This window comes from Hydra vulgaris, chromosome 15 (genome assembly GCF_038396675.1).
Source record: "Hydra vulgaris chromosome 15, alternate assembly HydraT2T_AEP".
NCBI lineage: Eukaryota > Metazoa > Cnidaria > Hydrozoa > Anthoathecata > Hydridae > Hydra > Hydra vulgaris.
The window spans coordinates 14,320,501-14,330,591 of record NC_088934.1 but is presented as its reverse complement, the minus strand read 5'-3'; positions in this window follow the sequence as shown (position 1 = coordinate 14,330,591).

Genomic DNA, 10,091 nt, shown 5'->3' with positions numbered 1-10,091 from the left:
AACACATCAACCATAGGGGCCAATATTTTTTTCCATTTTTGATTTGCGCCAATTTTCACTTATAAAATATTCTCATTATATCCCACTGATAACTCTGGTATTCAAGACTAAACTTCATAGCGTATGTCTCGTAATTATAGTCTTAACTAAAACACATTATATATAAATATGCATATGTTATCTTCATAACACGGTCGCATAGCAAGCCCGTAGCAACTGGGTGGTGGGCAGCAGGGGCATTTGCTCCCCCCCCCCCACAGAATTTTTCAAATAAATAATAGTCATAATTTCAGTCAGTTTTGAAAAAACTGACTGAAATTATGACTATATATATATATATATAAAAAAGTCATTAACACTTATTCGGGTCCCCTTAATCCACCACTGCCCCAAATATAACTTTTGTTCATACGGACCTGCATTTATGCAGGCCCGTGAGCAAGACTTGGATTAGACCATGCTTGTCGGCCGATGGTAGGCCAGTAATGACGCCAATGGTGGGCCATGCACGGGCCAGGCATAGCGAGTTTGCTAGGTAGTGAAGTAAGGGTCAGTTCCAGCAAGGTTTTTTCTTCATTTTGAGCAAAGCATCGTAGAAATGTCTTAGTTTTCAGCTGCTAAATCTTTCCAGAATATAGAAAATCAAATTTTGTTTCATCATTATTTATAGGTCTTAAACCTTGGATTTCCTGAAGCAGCGAGTTATAAACATTTTAACAAAATCAACGTGTTCTTTCGCATGATCAGACATTTTAAATAAATGCTTCAAAAAAAAAATTTTAATACGCGTTTATAATATAGACATTATATTTTGGCCTCATTAATTAATTTTCAATGTAAAGACCAAATGCATGTTTTCAGTTCATATGTCAACGCGTGTAAGTATTATTTTAGGGGTTGAGACGGTGTTGGGTAAGCTCCATTTACCTAAACCTTTTGTAAGTCATCCTTAGTTAATACCAGGATTAACATACAAGAAATTTAAGTTTGCCACATGGCTCTTAGTTTCTTATCTTGAACAGCAAAATTACTGGGCACTCGCCTAAAATACGTGATTACTTGCCAGGAAAAAATGTGATTACTCCCCAAGTGAAAATACTTGTTTCTTAAGTTTTTGGAATTAGGAAGAGTCTTTTGATGATAAATAAAAAAAAAATTTGTGGGTTGCGTTGCAAGGTCTTAGAGCATGTTCCTATGTACCGTGTATACTAATCCGTTTCAGGTAATTATACAAATATTTCTGAACATTAAGTAACACTATTTGATTGCAGCACTTATATAAAAAACAAAATTAACAAATAATTCTGAGCAAAACTGACGAACAAGTCTACACGTGAAATAGTAATCCCAAAACAAGCACGAAAAAAAGTAAACGCTCTGAATCAATTGAAATCAAACAATATTCCTCGCGATCAAAAGAATTCTTTATCAGAGAAACATACATTTAGCCCTAGGTAGAAGCCAACTGTATGACCCTAGGTACAAAATTTGATAACCTCATGAAAAAAGTCATCTATTAACAATTCCGGATTAAGATGAAACTAATATAACATCGCATTAAGTACTTTAGTAACAAACAAGTTAATATACAAGAACATTTAGAAAAGCATTTTTTCTAGGATTGCAAATATTTATTTCAGCAGAAAAGCTTTATTTTAAACCATCAAAAAGCGTTTTCCGATTATAACTTGCCGTAGCAACGCTTTCTGAGAATCAAAACAAGATGAAAAAATAAAAGTTTTTATAGCTAATCACTCACTCAGAAGTGATTGACTCAGAATTTTAAATTCGAATTTTATAGTTTTTAAATAAAGTAGGGTGGTCCTAGGTACCAGGAGGCCGTAGGTACTCAAAATTCCCCTACATCAAATTCTATGAATACTTATTTGAAAAAAAACACGTTGTTATGCACAAATCTTACTGCATTGTTTCAAATGATATGAAATCTGATGTGAAGATGATGTATAAAACTATTGATATTGTCAAGAATGATATTAAAATATTACTTAAAATTAAAAATATTAAATTTGTTTCAAATGGGTGTACAGGCCTATATGAAAATTCTAAAATGTTTCAAATCTTATTTTCTGACATGAAAGTTTTGGTCTTTCATGTTGTTAGTGGTAGAGTGATCTTGATAACTGTTGATCAGAATCAGGAATACACCTGGCACCAAGTACTGTGTATATACCAGTACCAGTACCAATACCAGGAATACACCAAGTATTGTGTATTAAGTACATAAGGTGTAAAAGCACCATGCACTAATTAAGATAAACCACCATGAGATGGAATAATTTGTACAGTCAAGTGCTTAGCAGTGCAAGCAAGCTTTTAAAGAGATATAAAAAAATATATATTATCTCCAATAAATAAATTGGGGTGAGGATGGAAAAATAGTTTCTAATAACCTATCAGTTTTGTCGCCATCTCTATCCTCTCCCCATCAAGTTTGTTCCCATCCCTATCAATAACGCAAATTTCATATTTCGTTATATTTTTTGTATCTTAATTGGTTATATTTTGTGTTTCGTTATATTTTTGGTATCTTAATTGGTCATATTTAGCATTTGTTACCGCTACCATGGTATTACCGTAATTTATTAAACACTCCCGCGGTAGTTATCGTGGATTTTAAATGAAATATATATTTAACAAAAAGAATAAAACTGAAAAAAATACAAGTGCTCAACGCGGTTAATGCATGTACTGGAAAATACACGAGTTTTGCGTTTTTATAAAAAGGTTATGTTTCACTGAGTTTTTTTAACCCGAATAATTTTTAGAAAAAATTTTTTTTTTTTCTCCTAATGCTTTAGTTTGTCTAAAATCAAACAAAGTTAAATTTTTTTTAAATTACTCAAGTTTAGATATAAAATTTTGCTTTATAGTTGATGGACCATATTTTGGTATAAAATAGTGCTGCTCTCAATGAAGATAAAACATTAAACTGAGAAAACAACTTTTTCAAACAAGTTTTAAGTTATATGTTTAATTTCTAACCAGTCATATGTCTGCAAACATATAAAAGGTTGAAAAAAATTAGTTATTTCAAGTTTAAAATCTGTTTTTTTTCCATTTTATATGAAAGTTTTTATTAGTATGAGTGTGAAGAACACACAAATTTACATACGACTAGTTAGACTAATAAAGTTAAACTTCTTAAGGTTTATTTAAAAGTCTAAGCTCAAAATTCAAGCATTACTGTGATGTGAGCCATTCCTATTTTATAATGCCATTAAACTTTAAACTAAAATTCCGGTCTTTAAATTGTCATAGATTAATATATATATTTTATTTGAATATATATATATTTTTTATTTTTTTTTAGAAAATATATATACATATTTTCATACTCCATCGCAAAAGATATGTTAAGTTTTAAACAATATATATAGATATTGTTTAAACTTAACATATCTTTTAAAACTTAACATATCATATTGTTTATAAACAATTATTGCAGACCGGAAAAAAAATATGTTTGTTATCACCGAGAACAAACAAGACAAAAAAGTTTGACAAAAAACTTGCATTAACGGCGTTGAGTGTTACTGTTTGTTCAAATTTTACGTATTAAAATAATACGCTGCGGTTGTTTATTAGCCACGAGCCGACTTGAAAAAGTGAATTTTAAAAGAAAATATATATTTTTATATCAAAACTTATTTCAAGTTTGGTGTGAAAATCTTGTCCATACTTTTTAAAATTTTTTTCGTCTACATTTTATGAATGATGTGAACTTAAAACATATACGAAATAACTAAATCTGGTTTCTTAATGTTTCTTAAATTTCTTAAATAACTAAATAATGATTCTTAATTTAAAATCTTTTTTTATATCTTTTAATAATTAATTAATAAATATATAAAAGAAAAATAATAATTAAATCACTCGATTTGTCTTTTCTAATTTAATTAATTGGCTAAAGGTGATATATTAAGTATATAATTCTTAAAATTTCAGAAAATATTATATCCATAAAAATATTTTTCAATTAATGCCCACCATTTACAACTCATCAACTAAACTTACGGTCAAAATAAAATTACTTTGTAAAGTAGATACATCTAAGCTGAATCAAAAGTTTTTCCTAAAATTCTGTTAGTTTTTTCTCAAATTTTTTTTATTTCTTGTGCTATAGTTTTCAACGCTCTTTTTTATTACCATTCGTCATCGTAGGAGATATAAAACTATAATGATTAGGCTGGGCAGGTATTTAAGTCCTTGGGTACTAAGTTCAAACATCGCACTATTATTAAAAATAAAAAGATATTACTAAAAAGTTTTTTTGGTTCTTTTTCCATCCCAATTTTAGTCAAAATTGAATAAACTTCAAGGTGCTGTAAATCTTAAATCTTGAAATCTAAAAATTGAAATCTTAAAAAATTAAAATCTAGTCATTTTCTTTAAGAAAATCTGCTTAAGTTTGGCTTTAATATTCAGAGAACCTTGTATTTGTAAGTTTTTGACATAAAATAGCTTTATAACTAGCACTTAATAGCGACTTTTGAAGCAAGTTTTTTATTTCAGCCAATTACTGTAGAGCAGTCCTACTGTCACGACTAATTTTCTTTTGTTTTTGTTGACCATGAAGTATAACTACGTAGATATATTTGATAGACAACGCAGTCCGTTACACTGAATGGACAACACCTGAGAATCTAAAGGAAAAAATTTTTTTTGCAGTCTCTTCCACAATAAACATATTTTTTGTAACCTTACAATTTAACTTTTACATAATTTATATAAACTAGACCGCGATCAGCTTGTGACCTCCCTCTCATAACCAAATTAAATCTTCAGAAATAGTAGCTTATATCATATAATAACTTTATCGGTAGAGTTACCAAGTTTTTTTTCTGCAATTTTTAAAAAATAATCGCTAGAACCTCCTACAAAAGTTGATTTACATGACTATTGCTACTACTCAAAAAATGTTTATGTTTATTTTTTCAATTGGAATTTTTAATTGTGTCTTTATTTGAAAACAATGTTGTTTTTACCGGACAAGAAAATTTGTACCATATATGTACCACTCTCCTTTATGAGATGGCATTGGTGCATGTGTAGCAATAACACTTATAGCATTAAAACCACATTAAATCAGAAAAAATGTCACGCTACATGCGTACGAGTAAGTTTCATGTGGGCCATAGGTGGAAAGCTTACCACACTCCTTTATGGAATAATGTTAGTCCGGTCCATGTGTGGCTATAATGCTTATACTGCTAAGAATCACACTAAAAAACCAATGACGACACTAAATTCTTATAGGAAAGTTTCCCGTAAGCCACACATGGCCCACACATTCTAAAACAGAGCCCTATGCTGGGCCCGCCTGCGGCCTTTTTTTTTGCGGGAAAATTTTTTTTTTTTCCGAAAAATACTTTTTTTCTTGCGAAGAAAAAATATTTTCTTCGCAAAATATTTTTGCGAAGAAAACATTTTTTCTTTGCAAAAATATTTAGCGAAAAATATTTATCTTTGACAGATAAAATAAGGAAGTTATTAATTAATCCTGATAAAATAAAATAAAAGTTTTTAAGATTAATTTGAAAGAGAATATATTTAATAGAGTTGGTAATATAAAAGTCACAGATATTATCTTAATTGACATTTTCGGATTTTTTCCAAAGTAAACTTTTCAATGGCATTACTGTTTCACATCAATTCGTTTTGCTAAATTATTTTCAATATATAATGTTGCAAGATGTTTAAGCGATCTTGGCAGGTTGTGCTTCTTTGCTATGATTTCAATTTATTTGCCAGTTTGCTAAATGATCTTTCTGCTGATAATACAGTTACTGGAGTTGTACAAAACAGTTTCTCATTCACTAAATCTTGGATAAGGACTGTTTTAACATTAAGGAATACTCCTTGGCCTATGTATTGGCCTAGTATGATATTGTTAGTAGTTGAAAATATTTTCTGCCAAAAACTAGTTATAAGTAGACCTTTATAAGTTGTGAAGTATTTTTTCAAGCCTTTAGCTATGTTTTATGCTGAAGGTGTAAGGTAGAAACATCTAACACAGCGAATACGTCAGTATAATGTTTGGAGATTGGTCGAATGGCTTGAATTCTTTCACTCCACCTTGTTTCTGAAAGACTTTGAAGAGATGACGGTATGTATTTTTTCAACACATTCCATTGAGCAGGATTCTGAGAGAACAAGCAGTAGAAGCTCGCTATGCTTCCAAAATAAGTTATTACATCAGGATTTAATTTCCCTGCGTTGACTCCTACACGGTTTAATGAATGATCTCCACTTGGAGAAAATAAAGCAAATTGGTTTTTTTTAAAGATGCGGGCCTTAACACCATTTGTTTTACCACACATATTTGAAGCATTGTCATAACCCTGTGAGCGACAATCTTGAAGTGATATGTTTTGTCATTCTAGAGTGGCAAGTATTTCTTCTGTTATTTTTTCTCCTGTTTTCCCGTTAAAGTTCATAAACTGTATAAAACGCTCGATTACTTCAAATACCTTAATGTCTGTATTTTGAGATACATAACTTAAAATAAAAACATTTTGTTCAATGTGTGAAATATCCGGAGTTGCATCATCTATCAACTCATAAAAGATTGCATCTTTTCTTTGGTCTAGAATAGTTTGTTGAACTTTGTCTGAACATATCTTGATGAATTTATTTTAAGAGTACCAAGACAAATAATGTGGTTTTCTCTTCATACATTTCGGTTCTAACTGATTTTGTTGTACCTTGGCAAGGTATTGCTGTGTCACTTCATCATAATTTCCAATCCATTCTAAGATCCCAAAGAAAATGAAATATGAACATCCCCAATTGTTGTGTTCTCTCCTTAAAATGCTAAATCTCTAGATGATAAAAATAATGTGATGTCTATAATCCGTTTCAGGATTTCTTTCCACTTATTTTTCTCACATTGTATTTGGAGCTGTAATTGTTTGTTTATTCCATTTCATTTTTTTGACTACAATAGGACTTCCAAGCAAAATATAGTTTTCAATGTTCAGCACTAATTTCATGATTGCAAAATGTTATTCAACTTTTTTCATGGTGTTTTTTTAGGAGAAAATACTTCACGTGCTAAACTGCTCAAATTGTAGTTACTTTGATTACAAAAAAAAAAGGCATGGTAGACAATAAAGTTTTAACTTTGTTAAACTCTATGCTAAACATTCTCTTGGAAAATGATCTCGTGTTCGTCCATCTTTCATTTTTGTAAACAACAAAGATTCATAAAACTTTCTTCCTTTTATATCTTTTGGTAATTTTTCATATATCTGCCTAACTTTCCCAAAGCTTTAAGATGTTAATATACATTGGCTCTGTGCATCTGAAATCAATTTGGGCCATGTACCAGGGTTATCAAGAATTATCTCAGTGTTTTTGATAACAGTAGAATCAGAAATATCATCTGCATTTAATTCTTTTTCTGCCACACCATCATTAGACTAATCTCTTGTGTCTTGTCCATCATAAGCAGTGGATTCATGTGCATTTCCTTCGTCTGATTTTTCATCTATTGAATCTATTTCAAAACGATCTTCAGCTCTGACATCAATGCTACAGTTGTGTTCTCTGCAATCCTCAATTTTACCATTAGAAGAATCTTTGTTTCTATATCGGAAAAATTTGGTTATTAATTGACTACCAAGAGATTCTTTTGGTTTTACCTCATTTTTAAGTTTTCTCTTTTGAGCTTCAGATTTATGTTTGTAATTTGAGTTTAACATGATGTTTGAATAACATAACAATCTAAAAAATAATTTTCATTTCGAGACATCATTTAAATCCTGAACAACAAATGTATCTTTTAAGGAAGTAAAAGTTTAGTTTTGGAACATCAGAATCATAATATTTTCAAATGATGTATATGTCTGAACTCAAAGAATTTCAGAATGAATTATTTCCCTTTTTAAGTTTATTGATTTGGTAACAAAGTTCAACTAATGCAAAATGATTAACCTAAAAGATTTTGGACCAAATTGTACTAACCAATCCATTAACGAAGAAAAAACTATTATATGAGAAAAATGCGGGAATTAGTTTATACAATGGTCCGTAATAGTTTTAAGACCGTAGCGCTCTTAAGCGCAAATATAAATGTTACGTTACTTGTTAACGTTAAAGAATAATAACTTATGTTTCATAACATATTAGTCTTATTGAAGCAAAAATATCATCTGCTATAAGTGTATTATATAAATATAGGGCCTTTCTTGATTATAAATCATGCAAAATGCTTTACTTCAGTCTTGTTGATTGTCATCTCTCTTACGCTAATATTGTTTGGGCTAACACACACAAAACTAAATTAATAAGATTACAGAGACTACAAAACCACGCATGTAAAGCGGTAAAAGATTAGAAAACCCTTCTTCTGTAATGAAATACATGAATGTGTTAAATATATCAAAACTTAATTTGCTTCAAATATTAATATTTATGTATAAATATAAGAATAACTTGCTGCCAAAAGTATTTTCTGATATTTTTACATTGGCGCTTTCACAAAAATACAATCTTTGGTCAAATAGCAACCATAACTATCAATTGAGCAGAGTAAAATCACAAGTGTCAAAATTCTCAATTATTAACCAAGGCCCGTCATTATGGAATCAATTAAAAAATAACAATATAAAAGATTTGAAAAGCACTTCAACTTTTAAACGGCAAATGAAATTGCATCTCCTAAACTTCTGATATATATGCGAGTATGTTTATATATGTGTGTGTAAGTATGTTTGTATATGTGTTTGTGTATGTTTATGTGTACATATGAGGATGTATATATGAGTTTTTATTCTTCACCTAGTATTTTAGAAAAAATATTTTATTGCAAATTTAGTAAAGTCATGTGGACTTTAAATGTTATTAAATGTTATTGTAAATTATGTTATTGAGTTATTATGTTATTGAGTATTCTTCACGTAGTATTTTTCAGAAAAAATATTTTATTGTAAATTTACTAAAGCCATGTGGGCTTTAAATGTTATTGTAAAGGGGCTCTATGAAAAGATTGTGGTGACACCAGTCATCCTTATCTTCTTTGAGCCCCTGTCTGTTTTATATATATTCTTTGTGCAACGTAAAAGTTTCATTGTAATTTTATTATTTTATTTTTATATAAACAGAGAAAGAAAAAAAAAACAAAAAAAAAAAACAAAGATGAGTTTAGCTTCAAGAATCGCTCAAATAAATCAGTGTAAAAAAGCGGCAATATATACGAAATAATTAAAAAAACAAGAACGTTAGCTGAATTGTTGAAATGTCTGTTTGTTTTCTACTTTTTAATTTTAGTTAATGTTTTTAGTTTAAAAGTTTTTCTTTTCTTTTCACATTTATTTTTAATTCAAAACAATAATATTTTACTTGGATATACTATTTTTTTGATTACTACCACCGGGCCACTCTTTACCTCACTACCACTCTTTACCTTCGGGCCCCAGTGCTACAAAACCGCCATACCTCCTCCTTGTGGGGGCCATGAAGCTACATTCGATAAAAACATATATAAACTAAGTCTGATAACTTGTTAATAGTAACTGTATAGTATATAGTATAAATATAGTAAACATTTAGGTTACTCAATCTTATACAAAGGCAGATGCTTAACCACATACCAGTTAAAAATCTTAAAAAAACAAAATACTTAAATATTTGGATTTCTTTATTGTTATTATTATTGTTATTATTATTATCATTATTTTGCTATTATTATTTTGTTGTTTTTATGATGCAAAAGTCCTCACGGTCTTATCACAAAGCACCACGGAAGAGCATTTAACTTAAAAGTTCACGCCTCCTTCCTCTCAATGTCGCTTATTGGACAAAAGCCGGCGTTGAACCTCGGACCTCTTGGTTCTGAGCCAAAATTCTTGCCACTGTGCTACGTCTGTACAAATAATTTTATTCACAATACATTTTGACGTGTCATAAGCTAAACTACTTAACCCCACTTTTTGCATATTTCATAGTTTTGAAATTTTGCACATTTCTTAGTTTTCTTAATCGGCGCTTATGAGCTAATTGAAAAATCTTTCTTTTTTTATTCATACTTTTGGTATTAAATACCAGTATTACCAGTAAAATACCAGTAA